Source organism: Pteropus vampyrus, unplaced genomic scaffold (genome assembly GCF_000151845.1).
Source record: "Pteropus vampyrus isolate Shadow unplaced genomic scaffold, Pvam_2.0 Scaffold81, whole genome shotgun sequence".
NCBI classification, from domain to species: Eukaryota; Metazoa; Chordata; class Mammalia; order Chiroptera; family Pteropodidae; genus Pteropus; species Pteropus vampyrus.
The window spans coordinates 5,943,808-5,960,252 of record NW_011888862.1 but is presented as its reverse complement, the minus strand read 5'-3'; the positions used below and the strand labels follow the sequence as shown (position 1 = coordinate 5,960,252).

The 16,445-nt window shown below is 37.7% G+C and overlaps 1 protein-coding gene and 1 pseudogene across 1 annotated transcript in view; both read right to left on the bottom strand.

Moving 5' to 3' along the window:
• The window catches only part of NHS (NHS actin remodeling regulator), a 336,905-nt gene that overhangs the window by 298,621 nt on the left and 21,839 nt on the right, over window positions 1–16,445 (bottom strand). The gene's annotated exons all lie outside the window — the stretch shown is intronic.
• On the bottom strand, window positions 11,685–12,115 carry LOC105294014 (annotated as a pseudogene).

Sequence of the window (16,445 nt, the reverse complement as noted above, 5' to 3'; positions counted from 1 at the left end):
AAAGAAAGAAAGAAAGAAAGAAAGAAAGAAAGAAAGAAAGAAAGAAAGAAAGAAAGAAAGAAAGAAAGAAAGAAAGAAAGAAAGAAAGAAAGAAAGAAAAAGAAAGAAAGAAAGAAAGAAAAATGTTTCATCAGGCTAACCCAGGTTAAGAAGTATCTAACTGCATTTAATTGTTTGGATTTTGCTAAAATTAGCAAGCCCCTCCCATGATGAAGGAGTTATGCTCTTTCTATATGGTTTTTGAGATGTTTTTTGGGGGGGTGCCTCTTTTTTTGTTTTGACAAGTTGGGTATGCTTTGTGCTGCCTTAGAAAGCTAAGATGGTTTCTGTTATGGTTGAGGATAGAGAGAGGGGGCAGAATATCTTTTCTTATAGGTAGGTAATCTCAAGAAAAGTCTTTGGGAAAATGAAATGTCATTATCTAGAAATAAAATGTAAACAATATGTATACTTTTTCATTTGAATTTCTAAATTTATATGTCCTACTGTCATTTAGCTAAATGAAAATCATCATTTTAACTTAAATTCTTTCTATTTAAGAAAGATCAGTTATTTCTTTGAAAACTAGGCAGGAAAGATATGTTTAGTCCAAGAGTTAGAAAGCAAGATCTGTAGCCTGAATCTCTACAAGACAGAGTTTCTCAAATAAAAGGCAGGGCCCAGTTACAAAAGGCCACAGCTCTTATGTGACTGCCTGCCTCTCACAAGGAAGTGCTCCTGCGTGCTGATCCTACATGTACAAGAAGTAGAAGAGTCATTATTTTCTACGCTTATCTGCAATTTTTGGTCCGACTTTTGAAACTGTCTAGCATTTCAACCTTTCCAGTGTAAAAGAATAAAGAGTGATAGTTCCCCTGAGGACAAACAGGTGAGCAGATAGAAAAAGCCAGATTTATCATCCCAATAAATCCACTTCTCAAAACAAACAGCCTTATCATTTGGAAAAGCACTATTCTCTCCCATTTCTGGGCAAATTACTGCAGTTTTTTTCTGGGAAGAAAGAAAAGTATTTTGAATAGAGTTTGAAAAGAGTGATCAATCCGATCAAACTCATGGTTTCATTTCAATTAATGCTTAGTTGAAAATTGTATAAAGACATCAATAGAGAGTGACTCATAGCAAATGCAACTTGTATACCCACATTAAAAAAAGTCCATGTGAATAGCATCATCAACACTAAAGAGTATTAATTAAGCAGCCCATATGATCATGATGCAATGGACTTGAGAAGAGTATGGGGGTTCAGAATGAGCCACCTCAAGATGTGCCTCAGTGGTATATGAATTATTTTGAGCTAAAGGCAAATTTAGCTTGAAGCTCAAGGGAAACTTCTGCCTCTCCATTTACGTAGAAGAACTCGAATTAGGGGCTTTGCCCAAAATGAGAGATTATCATGCATAATCTCTTTTGACTCACCTATATGGCAGGGCAAACTTTTATTTACTAAATATCTGCTCTTCTTATCATCCTGCAATGACCTTGGAAGCCTGCAAGGTGTATTACCTCATCCCTAGCTCAGGCTGTCTTATATACCTCAATCCTCCTTTCTATCTCTGAACCTCTCATGTATGTGGAGTTTCCATACATATGTATGTATTAAATTTGGTTATTTTCTCTTGCTAATCTGTCTCATATGTATTTGATTATTATACCAGTCAGAAGAATTTCAAGGGTAGAGGAAAGTTTGTTCTTCCCCCACAGGAGAAAAGATGGCAATGACAACACTGCATAAACTTTAGATGGATAAGGTAGCCACAATCCCACAGAGAATCAGAATATTTATTTAGAAAATAGAACATATTTATTTGCTGTAAGACAAAATTACATATACAAGATGTCTTCTAGACTGATCTGAAAATTGCATATAAACAGTCCACCTTATTCTTGTGTGTGTGCATATGTACACACACATTTGTGCACACATGCATGTGCTAAATATACAAATAGTCACATATTCAACCAGGTGCCACATGTAAATTGTGTTTCAATTAGGCTATAGTTAAAAAGTTTCACATTTAAGATCAAGGGTTGAAAACTTTAGTCCACAAACCAAACTGGCCCATCATCTGTTTTTATAAATAAAATTTTAGTGGCATACAGCCATGCTCACTTATTTACATATTGTCTATGGCTGCTTTTGCATTCACAATGACAAAGTTGAGTGGTTGCAACAGAGACTGTATAGCCTGAAAAGCTTAAAATATTTACTATCTGAATCATTACAAAAAAAGTTTCCCAATCTCTGATTAAAACAATGAATACCTTCTAACTCACACATTAGTCAGCCTGTACACATTCTTCAGGTTTGATTCAACAAACTAGACCTTTTATCCCAAATTATTGAAAAGCATTATTAAATATCATGACACACTAAGAATTGACATAAAAGGAACTTTTGAGACTTATAATTACTACCTTTGTTTTGAATCTTAATTTCTTTGGAAATGCTTTTGAGCTATGTTCTTGATATGGTGCTATAATACACACATTTTACTTTAATATATAATATGTATTATAAACACATGATTTAAGTATATAAATATCATTGAAATAGACTACACAAATGTTATTCATCCATGTTTCAAGAGCTTCATACATGCACAAGATTTTTCTCACTACTTCACATAAACAGACATACATAACTCATAACTATATTTACTATCACTCATTATCATTTCATTCTATTTCATCGCAAAACTCAAAGAGATGTATAACAATCAGGGACAGCTAAACAGCCATCTGAAATCTCATTGCCAAAAGTATGAAGCTACATGTGATACTAATACCATTGTGAAATACATTTCTCACATGCATCTTTCCTGAGCATAATGACCATTTACCCCTTATAAGATGAGATTATCCTATTTCAAAAACAAATCACTGGTTCTTGTTTCTCATATTCTTATTTCTTATGCACTGTGCTTAAAAGTACATTTGAAAGAATATAAACATGGGGTAGTCAGCCAAGGAGAAGGAAATGTTACAGAATGTCATCACAGGTTATTCTATAGTATCTGAATATATTTCAAGAAATCTTACATTTTTCCTCTATTTCTAAGTTCAATAATTCTGATTTCATTTCTCACATGGAACCTGTTAATTATCCCTAAGAGATATGAAATTATCTTCTCTTAAAAAATCTAAATGTAAAGCTTTTACTGGTTGAGGCTAAAGATTGAGCATAACACATATTGCTACTGTCAAACCCCTGCCCTGAAGATGACAGAGATGGTGATGAAGTATAGTAGGGCAGCAAAGATTGAGTTATTCTGTATGTAGATGCAGACTGTCATATCCATGATTTGGATTGAGGGTACATGACCTCATTCCACAGCTAGTCAACCTAGAGCAAATGTAATTTATTGGATCCAGGAGGACTCATGGTCTGGCATTAAACACAGCCCATTTCTCTTACCAAAGTAACTTCTCTTACAAAGAAAAATGATAACCATGTAAGAAATCCATATTACTAGTCTTCATTTTATTGACAACATTTCTGAGGCAGCAGAAAGAAAATATATTGCCCAGGATTTGCCAACCCATTACAGAACATACTTGGCATATTAAAACAAAATGAATAAGGGAAAATCATTCACTTGAAATCTCATTAGAAATTTTGGCTTTGGGATAACACATTTATGACACTTCACTAAAATCACCATCTCCTGGGAAAAGCTTAACCTGCTACTGCTTAACTTAGGATTCAAAAATATCATTAATGTCTTGAAAGTCACTTGTAACTATCAGTTTTTTACAGGTGGAAGTACCCTGCCCACACCACACTGCTTTCTAAGTTTCACACAAAGACAGTATTGCATGTTGGCTCCTTCCAAATGATTCATAATGAGCTCTTTTAAGGAAAATTAGAAGGTGTAGCCCAAGAGGCAGAAATTTCCTTTGACTAAGTGATGGCATTTTTGCCTTTTGATGAAAAGGCAAAATTTAGAAGCAAGGAAAAGGTATGAGATAGTGTGTAAAATGGGGGAGATGTAAGCTAATAACGTCTGTTCATGGGCTTATTATTTGATATTTTTCCAGGCAAGTCCCATTATAAGTAATTTAAACAAAGGCAGCCACTCAAAAATTAATAGAAGTAAAGGCCTGTGTTAGGAAGGATATGGAAGGGGAACGAAGGGTATCAGGAGGAATATGGATTTCCTTACTCGCTAGTATTCTGAAGTCTGTTTTTTAAAAAAAAGCAGAGTTGCTGTCAGAAAGGATAGTCTAGTTTCCTTTTCATGCTGTTGCTGAAAGCCTGTATGACCTTTATCTGGGCAGATAATGAACTAGTTATTATCTCAACGGAAGGTCCTGACTCCTTCTACGCTCCCCATCATCAACCACCATGCTTAATTCAATCTGTGTTTATGTAGCTCAAATGTAATCCCGCCAGATTCAGCCATCCCCTTTCCAGACAGCGATACTGTTGCTAACATCAGGCTGGTATCACTTTCAGGAAGGATGGGGAGAAAGCTTTATCATTACAAGGAGACCACCCTCAGACACAGCCATTATCTTAAAATGTTTTGGCATGTTTGGGGGGTTTTCATTTCTCAGTGGATCTGAGATAAGCCACCTGGAGAGCTTTTAATTGTTTCTTTGAGGCTATTGTTATTTATACTATATGGACACTTGAAAGGCAACTCTAATATCTCAATGGAAAATGGTTTCATTCTCAATTTCATACTAGGCACAGAAATACTCAACTAAGCAAAAAATCCTAGATGTTAGAGCTGTTTTGAAAACACAATTTAAAAAAAAAAAAACAGCAGTAAGTAAATAAAAATTCTCATTTGTGCCACAAATTTTGCTCAAGTTCCACCCACATTTACCCAAGCCTCATTGTTACCCCATTATAGTAATAATCAGTGCTGCTTGCCAAATAATTTAGCTTTCCTCCTTCTTAGCAAGATTGCTTCATCAACCTCTTTACAGCTGGATATGGTCACGTAACATTTTAGCCAATGAAGGATAAGCAGAAAGTGACATGTGGCACTTCTAGGTGAAAACTTTAAGAGCTGGTATGCTATTTACTACATTCCCCTTTGTGATGCATGTGTCAAAGTGGAGACTCCATCAGCCTGGATCCCATAACAATTATGACTAGCAGAGTGCCCGTTAACATACCTGCGACATGTAGTGTAAAAGAGAAATAAACATTTGTTATATTAAGCCACTTGGATTTGAGGAATGTTTATCATCACAGCATAACCCAGCTTATCCTCATTTTCCTATCCCACCTTCTTTTGCTACTGCTGCCCTATCTCCAAAATACTAATAGCTTTCTGCAATTGATATGCTCAGGAGAATTCCCACTGATTCAAAAAAAAATCATATTAGAAGGAAAAGACAAAGACATGGTAAAACTAGGTTCAATCAACCATAAATTTTCGTTAAGTGTGCCTGCCTGACTTGTTTTAGAATCTTAACACATGGTACTATGTTTATTTACATGAAGTCTAGTACTGTGTTTATTTTTCACCACTTTTTTCTTGATCAGGAAACTCCAGATGTTACAATAGGCAACAAGTACATTATGTTATAAATTGAATGTTTGTGTCCTCCAAAATTCATATGTTGAAGTTCTAACATCCCAGTGTGGCTGTACTTGGAGATGGAGCCTCTAAGGAAGCAATTAAAGTCAAATAAAGTCATAAGGATGAGGCCCTGATCTTATAAGATTAGTGTCTTTATGAGAAGAGACACCAGAGGTCTGGTTCTTGCTCGTTTTCTGTGTCTCTCTGTCTCTCCCTCCCTCCTTTCCTCCCCCACTCCCATATGAGGACACAGCAAGAAGAGGGCCACCTGTAAGCCAGAAAGAGGGTTCTCACCAGAAACTTAATTGGGACCTTGGTCTTTGACTTCTCAGCCTTCAGAACTATGAGAACTTAATTTCTGTTGTTTAAGCCACCCAATCTGTGGTATTCATTATGGCAGCCCGAGCTGTATAATACACGTTGGGACAAGTCATAACGGCCTACAATGAGGTGAGTTGGTGATTACATGAATAAATTTCTCTTAGGACCAAGCCATTAGAATTAAAAAAAGAGAGAGAGAGAGCTCATTCTAACGAAGAAGGGATTTGAACAATCTTTGACAGATGGATAGGTGTTCTGTGGGAACATGACTCCTCTTGGGATTTTCCAGCGTCATTCAGTCAGACAGAGTTCAGCTCAGGGAGAAGATGGGAACATTCTGAAGACAATTGTAGTGCCATTTGGTAAGAAAGGCATAGAGTGTTTTGCCCCTAACCTACTTCCTTGGTTATTGATTCTGCTCACAATTGAGCAGTATATGCACTTCTATGAATAAGCATTATATGCCAGGCACTGGGCATGAAGCCGGGTACACAAAGGCAAGGGACACACAGGCCCTGACTCCAAAGAACTCACAACCTAATGGAAAATACATTGAGTAAACAAATTACTTCAACACCACAGACATTTGCTGAGCACCTACCATGTGCTATTAAACACCATGCTGGGAGCTGAACCAGGCAATACATAATTATTAATTGTCTCACTATTCTTCATACAAGTGCATACTTGCTCAAATGTGAATAGAAACAATAACCAAGGAAGTAGGTTGGGGGGACAAACACTCTATGCCTTTCTCACCAAATGGCACCACAATTGTCTTCAGAATGTTGCTATGTTCACCCTGAGCTGCGCTCTGTCTGACTGACTTATGCTGAAAAATCCCAAGAGGAGTCTGATCAGTAAAGTTTCTATAAACAGCAGGTACTCACAAAAGATAAACCAACAACAGCCATATCTTCAGTTCTACCAGGCAAATGCCTGGCTCACAGTAAAATTTATATGATAACATGTCTTAATATACAATTCAAAGCAAGTGGTCATTGCATAACACAGTATCTGAATTAAGCACACCATTAGCCTGTCATGAATAGTAACAGAAGCAGGCTTGAGTTCTTACATGAACATTGGCAAAATAACTCCAACAAAAAGCAACATTAGTATTTTTCAGAGAGAGTTTGCTTTTCAGAGGCTTTCCTAAAATCTTATGGACCAAGCATCATTTCTTCATGTCAGCTTCACTCAAGGGACCTTAAGCCAGATCATAAAAGACCCATAACTTCTCTGTTTGAGAAAAAGAGGGTTATCTTCCCTACAAGAGGAAGCACAGATGTCATACAAATTGTTTGGGTTTTTTATTAATATTAGGGAAAGTGAGAAATTAGAGAAGGGCTTCAAAATGTGGCTTATAGGGATATGAGGGAAGAGCAAAAAATGGAAAACAGAAAAATAGTGTTAATAAACAACATTCTGACAGAAGAGGACACACTGCAATCTCCCCCTAACTCTGGATTTGCTACATTAATCTTTTAATACAGAAAGGGATTTGCTGAGACAGATACCAACATAGATACTATCCAATGTCGGTCATGCTCTGCTTCTGAGAAAACAATGCATGGGAGATGATGCCAGAAGATGTTGGTTTCCCAGGTCTACCTGAGCCAGTGGAAAGGAGAGAGGAAGGTTTACGAACTGACATTAGCCAGTCTTTCCTCCACAACAAGGATATTTTCTTTGTGTTGTTAGGATTTTGATGCTAGAAATTCTGTTTTAGGTTCTGAAGGGTAAGGAATTCATCCTGACCCCTTCTGCCCTTTCCTACATCCTCCCACATCACAGTCAACCTTTAGCTTTACCTTCCTCCTCTGTGCCAGCAAAACCCATACACCAGACTATGATAGGCTGGGGAAACTATAACCTTTGCCTTTAATTAGGTAGGATAGCAAGGTAATTTTGGCTTTCTGTCTGAGTGAGGTTGGGAGAGAGTGTTAAGGATTCCTGGGAATGCAACACAAGTGCTCAGCAACAAGCATGTACATGGACACTTACAGAAACATCCTACCCCTGGGCTTTCTTGTTTTGTTTTAGTAAAAAAAAAAAAAAAAGGAGTCCTATGACACAACCCCACCTAGACCCTGTTGTAATAAACTGGGATGTGAGGCACTGCAACTTCGGAAACATTTTAGCTGCCTTTGGTTTTCTCTCCCAACACTCAGAGGGAAGACACAGATCCACAGCTCACAGAGATTTAAATATAGGGGAGGATTTTGTGGTAGCTTCTTGCAGACCCGCTTGTTTAGACAGGAAAATAAATGGCCAGTGTTGAGAGGTAAGGTCAGTCATCAGACATATTTTCCAGCCCCACTAATTGCAAGCTAAAAGGGAATCTTCTGGAAAATAGTTTGCAGATTCAAGTAATGGGATTTGGGGTAGAAACAGCAAGTGTGGAAGAGCAGCCACATGGTCTTGGGAAAGTCATCTGGGCTACTTTGAGCCTTGCTTTGCTCATCTGTAAAGCAGACATAATAACCCTTGGCTTTCTTACCTCACCATGTTGTTATGAGGATGGAATGAGATAAGGTGTGGGAAAGTGCTTTGGAAAATTGTAGAGCCACCACAGGCAAGGAGTTATTATATTCCAGCCCATCCAGAAGTTGAGTCGTTGGAGGCTAATTTTCAAACTAAACTGTTGGTCATTGGTCGCTATCACCATGTGGTTCTCTTGCTTCTTCCTATTCATGTAGGGAATGCGGTTTTACAACCTATAGGGGACTGGGTTGAGGAAGAAGCCTGGGCAGACACTTCAGTCAGAGGAAGCACGACCTCAGGGATACTCTGACCGTAGAACAGATGATTAAATCGAAACACCTAAAATTCAAGATGGATCGTAGAATACAACGTTCACTCATTAAACAAATTTAACGAATATTTACTTGGTTTCTACCATGTGCCAGGTAAGCACTGGTGTGATAGAGATCAGCTACTTGCTCAACAAGCGTGCTCACAACTGGCTAACATTTCCCAGCATCCCTTGCAACTATATGTGTTCATATGACTAAGTTCTGGCCAATGGAATATAGGTGGAAATAAAATACACAGCTTCCTGGCATGGTCCATAAAAACCCTCCTATATGATCTCCATTCTCTCTTCTCCCATTTATCTGTCAGATGCAGGCTTGGAAAGAGAGAACAGACTTAGGGAATAAGAGAACTATGAAATAAAAGGGGCCTAGATTTCTAAAGAACCATGTCAAAAGCCATTTACCCAATTCACACACTGAATTGTCATGTGGGGAAGAAATAAAACTTCTTTTGTTTTCAGCTACTTAGATGTTTGGGGTTCTCTGTTACAGAAATTAGCCTACCCTGACTAATATAATTGGAGGTATAATGGTAAATAAGACATGATCCCTGATCTTATGAAGTTTCAGTTTAGTGGAGGAGTGAAAAAACAAACTGGTAATTATGAAAGAATGGACAGGGAGACACAGAGTACAACAGCAACTAGCTCAATAAGGCAAATGGGGTTAGTCTGGAAGCCTACAAAAAGAAAGGTCATCAAGATCAGGACCAGAGGAAGTTGTAGGAGCTAGAGAGCATGGGATATGAGGAACTAGAAGAATCTTAGAACTAAGGCCAAAGCAATGAGTCTAGAGAGGCAGAAGATGAGATGATGCTGAAGAGAGGCTGGGACCACATTTATATGGTCTTGAAAATCAATTCATTTAGATGTTATTAGAAGAGCAATAAGAAGCCATGGAAGAATGAGAAGGAGGGAGTGATGAGATTGGATTTGTGCCTTGCAAGATTCACTCAGCAGGAGTACAGGAAATGAATTAGGAGAAAACAAGACAGACAAACATAATGACCAATTGGAAACTCATGTGCACCAGACCCTTAGGCAATGACATCAATCCAGATCTCACCCACCATTACCCCAAATCTTTGTCACTGTTATGTAGATCATTGGCCATCTTCTCTGAAGGCATGACTGCAACAGAATCACTTCTCCCTAACCATAGCACTCCCGCTTCCTGGTTTACAGCGTTCTTCCTGCCAGCCTGTCTTTAAGGTGCCAGCATGCCTTTCAACAAAGCCCAGAGGGGCCTATGATACAAAGGAAGAGGCTGTACTGTTCTATCTTACTCTCTCCATAAACAATGCTCATTAAATATCCAGCATTATACCAAGAGTCAAGTGCCTCTGAAAACAAGGACAGGCCAGTGAGGTGATTTTCACAACATTAGCAGCCAGATACAGTCTATCAGAAACACAGGCAGCAGTTGTCTAGAAGGGCAGGTACACCCACTACAGAAATGTCAAGGCAGCATGGAAAACTTATGAAAAGGTACTTGGGGGAAGGAGCTTCAGTCTGAGGGATCCGCTCAAATAAGCTACTTCCCAAACAGAACTCAGGCCCCTCGGCCACACAGGCACATACGTGGCTGGGAGTGAAGAACACTCAGAGAGAAGAAGCCAAGAAAAGAAAGATCAAGAAGGGCCTGGGGCATATTTCTATTTAAAGTACAACCTTAAAAGGGGACAGATCCTTATTTTTATTCATCCCATGTCCAAGTGCAAAGAAACAGCAGTTTATTTCTCACATTCATTCCCCTCTTGCTTCCCATTTAATCACAACGTGGACAGCAAGGCTACATTTGACATCCACAGGAGGGATGCTAAAAGTTCTTCATTTCTCTCCCCAGGCATAACTAATGGAGACTGGGTTACATTTACCTGAAGGAATATGCCCCATTACAGTACTTTCAACCTGGTAATGTTCCACCTAGAACAGTGGGAGAAAATGAGCCAGCCCTGCTCTCAGCAGTGACCACAAATATATTCCACCTCAAGCTGGGCTCTGAGCATGCAACCCTTCTCCTTGTCTTTGTCCTTGGTCAGCCCTTGTAGCAGAAGCTGGCTAGTAGTTCAGCAAACCTGTTTCCCTTTTCTTCTCAGATGCATAAATAGACTGTATGCGCCAATCTACCCTGCATGTAGATGTGGCCCTATGATTGAGTTCTGACCAGTCACTTCCAGGCTTATACAATAAAACTCTCCCATGCTCAATTCTCACTCTCTCCCCATCCAGTAGCTGAACTGAGAGGACACAAAAGATCTAAAAGAGGGCAGAGACAAAAGATGGAAAGAACCTGGGTGCCTGATTCAACATTTGGAGTAGAGTCACTAAGGATGGTCTCCTGACCAGGATCAGATAACCGTGTGAAAGAAAGAAGCTTATTGTGCTCAGCCACTGAAAGTTGTTACTGCTGGTTGCAGCAGCTAACCTAACATAACTAATATGGCTCTCTCCTCAATTCTTTTAAGTGAGGATTCCAAATCATTAACATTTTTCTCAAGTCTCCTAAAATCCCTACTCTTGACAGAGTACCTCACCTTATTTTTTACAGCTTTATTAAGATGTAATTCACACACAACAAAATTCACTCTTTAAAACATACAATTCAATGTTTTTAGTATATTCACAGAGTTGTACAACTATCACCACTATCTAATTTAGAACATTTCATCACCCTTAAAAGAAACCCCATACTCATTAGCACTCACTTTCTATTAACCCCCTCCCTCTAGCACTAGGTAACCACTAACCTTTATGTCCTGATAAATTTGCCTGTTCTGGCATTTCATATCATTGGGATCATACAATATGTTCTTGTATGACTGGCTTCATACACTTAGCATAATGTTTTCAAGGTTTACCCATGTTGCAACATGTATAATAATTTTTATTGCTGCTTATCATCTTTTTATTGCCAAACAATATTCTGTTGTATGGATATACTACATTTTCTTTAACCACTTTTTTTTAATGTAATAAACTTTTATTTTTCAAAATGCACCTGTTGTTCATGCATCTTCACCAGCAGCTGGGGCATCCCCACTGTTGGTGTTTCCAGTGTAAACTACATAAGCTCTGTGCTTTGAAACTGGTTTAATAAAGCCTTTACTAAGGAGCTCCTGAAGAGCTGCCCTGGCCAAGGAACCTTGCATCTTCAATCTCTCAGAGACAACATCTGGGGTTATAAGCTTATAGTTGGGAACTCCTTTACAGGGATTGTCATATGTCGTTTTATCAAACAAGACTAGGTTATTAAGCTTATCTTGAAATTTGCCTTTGGACCACTTCTTCTTTTTGGCCTTGCCCCCAGATTAGTTCACTGGGTCTTTGTCTTTTTTGGCTGACTTTCTGGCATCTTTCTTCTTCTTGTCATCCTTGGGCAGCATAACAAAGTTCTGACAGCAGTTGCTATCACCGCAGCCTTGCTAAGATGTCGGACAAAAAGCTCTTTATCCATTTATCAGTTGATGGACATTTGCGCTACTTTGCTCTTTTGACTATTGTGAATAATGCTGCAATGAACATTCATGCACCTGTTATTATTTAAACATATGTTTTCAATTTTCTTAGGTATATGCTTAGGAGAAATGCTAAATCATATGGTAACTCTATGTCCAACATCTTGAAGAAATGCCAAATTGTTCTCCAAAGCTACTGCACTATTTACCTACCCACCAGCGATTAGTATAAAGGTTCTAATTTCTCCACATCCTCACCAACACTTGTCATTGTCTTTCTTTTTTATTTTAGCCATCCTAATGTGTATGACGTGATATCTCATTGTGGTTTTGATTTGCATTTTCCTGATAACTAATGATATTGAACATCTCTTCATGTGCTTATGCACACCTTTATGTCTTATTTGGAGAAATATCTATTCAAATCCTTTGCCCATTTTAAAATTACGTTATTTGTCTTTTTATTGTTGAATTAAGAGTTTTTAATAATTCTAGATACAAGTCTGTGTGGGTCGATTTGTGCTCCTCCCCCCAAAATATGTTGATGTCCTATGAATGCGACCTTATTTTGGAAACAGGTTCTTTGTTGATAGCATCAAGTGAAGATGAGGTCATATTGGATTAGGGTAAGCTCTAACTCCAATGACCAGGATCCTTAAAAGAAGGCCATGTGAAGACACAGAGACTCTGAGATACACATAGAGGAAAGTGCCATGTGAAGATGGAGACAGAGTAAAATAATGTGACTATAAGCCAAGGAACGCCAAGTATTGCTGGCAATCATCAGAAGCCAGGAGAGAGGCAAGGAAGGATTCTTTCTTTGAGCCTTCAGAAGGAGTATTGTTCTACTAACAGCATGACTTTGGACAGTATGACTTCTAGCCTCTTGAACTGTGAAAGAATAAATTTCTGTTGTCTTAAGCCACCCAGTTTGTGGCAGTTAGTTATAGCAGCCCTAGGAAACTACTACAAAGTCCCTTCTCAGCTATATAACTTGCGAATAATTTTTCTGATTTTATATGTTGACCTTTTACTTTCTGATGGTATCCTTTGAAGGACAAAAATTTTTAATTTTGATGAAGTTCTATTTACCATGTTTTGTCACTTGTGCTTTTAGTGCCATATCTAAAAAGTTACTGCCTAATCCAAGGTCATAAAGATTTACTCCTATGTTTTCTTGTAAGAGTTTTATAGTTTTAACTCTCAAATTTAAATCTATGATCAATTTTGAGTTAATTTTTGGTGGGATAATGAGAGGAAGTTCAAAACTTCATTCTTCTGCACGTGGATATTCAGTTGTCCTAGTGCCATTTGTTGAAAAGATGATAGTTCCTCCCATTGAATTATTTTAGCAACCTTGTCAAAAATCAATTGACCATATATGTAAGGATTTATTTCTGAACTCTAGATTCTGTTCCATTGGTCTATATATTTATCCTTATGCCACTACCACACTGTCTTCATTACTGTAGTTTTGTAATAAGTTTTGAAACTGAGGAAGTGTGAAACCTCCAACCTTATTCTTTTTCAAACTGTTTTGGCTATTTTGAGTCCCTTGCATTTCCCTACAAATTTTAGAATTAGTTTGTTGATTTCTGCAAAAAGTTGGCTAGGATTTTGATGTGGATTAAATTGAATCTGTACATTAATTTGGGGAGTATTGCCATCTTAAACAATATTAAGTCTTCTGACCCATGAACATGGAATGTCCTTCCATTTATTTAGATCTTCCAATGATGTTTCATATTTTCAATGTACAAGTCCTGTACTTTTGTAAAATTTATTCCTAAGTATCTATTCTTTTTGATGCTATTATAAAGGGAATTGCTTTCTTAATTTTTCTTTTTCTTATTGTTTCTTGCTAGTGTGTAGAATACAATTGATTTTTGTATATTGATCTTATATCTTCAAAGCTTGCTGAACTCATTTATTAGTTCTAATAGGAATTTTTGTGGATTCCTATGGAATTTCTATATACAAGATCATGTCATCTGTGAATAGAGATACTTTTACTTCTCTCTTTCCAATCTGAATGCTCTTTCTTTCCTAATTGCTGTGGCTAGAATCTCCAGTATAATGATAAATAGAAAGGGCAAAAATGGACAGCCTTATTTTGCATCTCATCTTAGGAAGAAAGCATTAAATTTTTCACTAAGCATGATGTCATGTGAGTTTTTCATAGACGTCCTTTATCAGTTTGGGGAAGTTCTCTTCTATTCTTAGTTTAAGTGTTTTTGTCTTGAAAAAGTATTGAATTTTGCTGAATACTTTTTCTGCATCTATTTATATGATCATGTAGCTGTACCTTCTAATTACAAAGATAATAATGACAGCTGAAAAGAAATTCAACTTCTATCTCTCGCCCTATCATATTTCACTCTAATAATCTGTTTATCTTTGTCCTTCCCTTCCAGACTGTGAATTATCTAAATTAGGAGCCTACCTTAGGCATATTTGTATACTCAATATCTAGTTAAGTGTCTGATACATAAGAGTCACTCAAAAAATCTTTGTAAAAATGGTAAGAATAAATTCATCCCATAGAGATATAGAAAAGAATCAGGGTGCCCAAAAGCCAAAGGGGTCTTGCCATGGAAAGGGCTACTGAAAGACTGTGACTGGGAGTCAAGTATAGGTGTTCTTAAGGTACGGTGTTCCCTTACCACACGCAGTAAATACCATTTGTCTCAAACATAAAGAATTTGAAAATTCAAGTATGTGAGAGGCCTCATGGTATATAGAAAGAGTCATAGCTACGGTCTTCTTATAAAGATAGCTTTGGAATTAGATAGCAGTTTCAAACATATATTTTTCCAATGCCTAAATTAAGAAGAGAAGACATGGTAATAACACAGTATTCTTATGGTACATAGCAAAAAGAATAATTCTTCCCTTCCTATATCCACACCCCTTGCAATTCTCCAGTCAAGAAGTACATTCTCTTTCTCCACCTCCTGTGTATGAGTTGGTCTTATAATTTGCTTTGACCAGCCTAGGCCTCAAAAAGCTCTGTTGGAACCCTGCTGATGATAGATTCCAGACTGAGTTACCTGATTACCCCAGCCAACATCCAGCCATCCTTCAGATGTAAGGCCATCTTAGACCAGTCAGTTCTCAGGTGACTTGCCAGCTGATCAGCAACTCATCACTGACATGAGTGAGCATAGCTAAGAGCAGAGGAACCACCCAGCTGGGTCTAGTCCAAACTGCCAACTCATAGAATTATGGGCTAAATAAATAATGGTTGTTTTAAACCACTGAGTTTTGGAGTTATTCGTTATACAGCAAAAGATAACTGATACATAGTTAATGTCCACATAAATTAGAAGACCAGGTCTTATTCCTAGATTTTTAACTAATCAATTTTACAACCTTGGTCAAATCACTTCACCTTTTCGGGTCTCAATTTTTAAACCACAGAAACAAGGAAAGATAGTGGACTGGTCCAGTGCTTTGCAAATATCATTAAGTAAATAAGGCCTTTCCTCAAATGATACTCTACAAGCAGTCTCAATAAATGAAATAGATGAAAAAAGGATATGCTCTGGTTCCCAAGAAAGCTAAACTCAATCTGTTTGGCTTTCATCTCACTTGTCCCTCCTACACCCAACTCCACTCCCTGGAATGGTACCCCAGCAATCTGTGGACAAAGTCTGGGAACCATTGTGCCATCCAGTTTTTCTAAGGCTTCTTTCAGACTGACATTCCATGACTCTAGGCCGAAAGAGGAGACTTAGTTTTGTACAAATCAAGTCAGCTTGGCCTCTCTAGTAGCGCTGCTCACACTATGTGGTGATTAGTTGTTTACTTGTTTGTCTGTTCTATCAGACTGTGAGCAACTCAACTATACAGATTGTTCTTTCTCCTTTTAGAGTTTCTTCCCCTACCCCAGCGACTGCCACATGCCCCTCAATACAAAGCACCTGGTCAAGAAATGCTATGTAAGTGTATATTTGGATAGATGGGTGGGTGGGTAGATGGTTAAATGGATGGATGGATGGAAAATTAAATGAACAAATAACCACATGAATGGATAATTATCATTGAATTGATATGAAATGATATAAATAGAATGAATGAAAATGAATAAATAAAGGAGCATATGAATAACTTTGACATGTTATTCACAATGTTTCAAGGATAGAATGAATTTAGCCTTCCCCCTGAGTATAAGGCCAGGGCTCCAAATAACATTTTCAGCATTGTCAGATTACTCTCAGCAAAATGTCTTAAGCAACAGTAACTAAATTAGTACATCTTGAAAAGCAACCCCAGTTATTTTCTCAGATTTCCTATCATTAATTCTTTTCA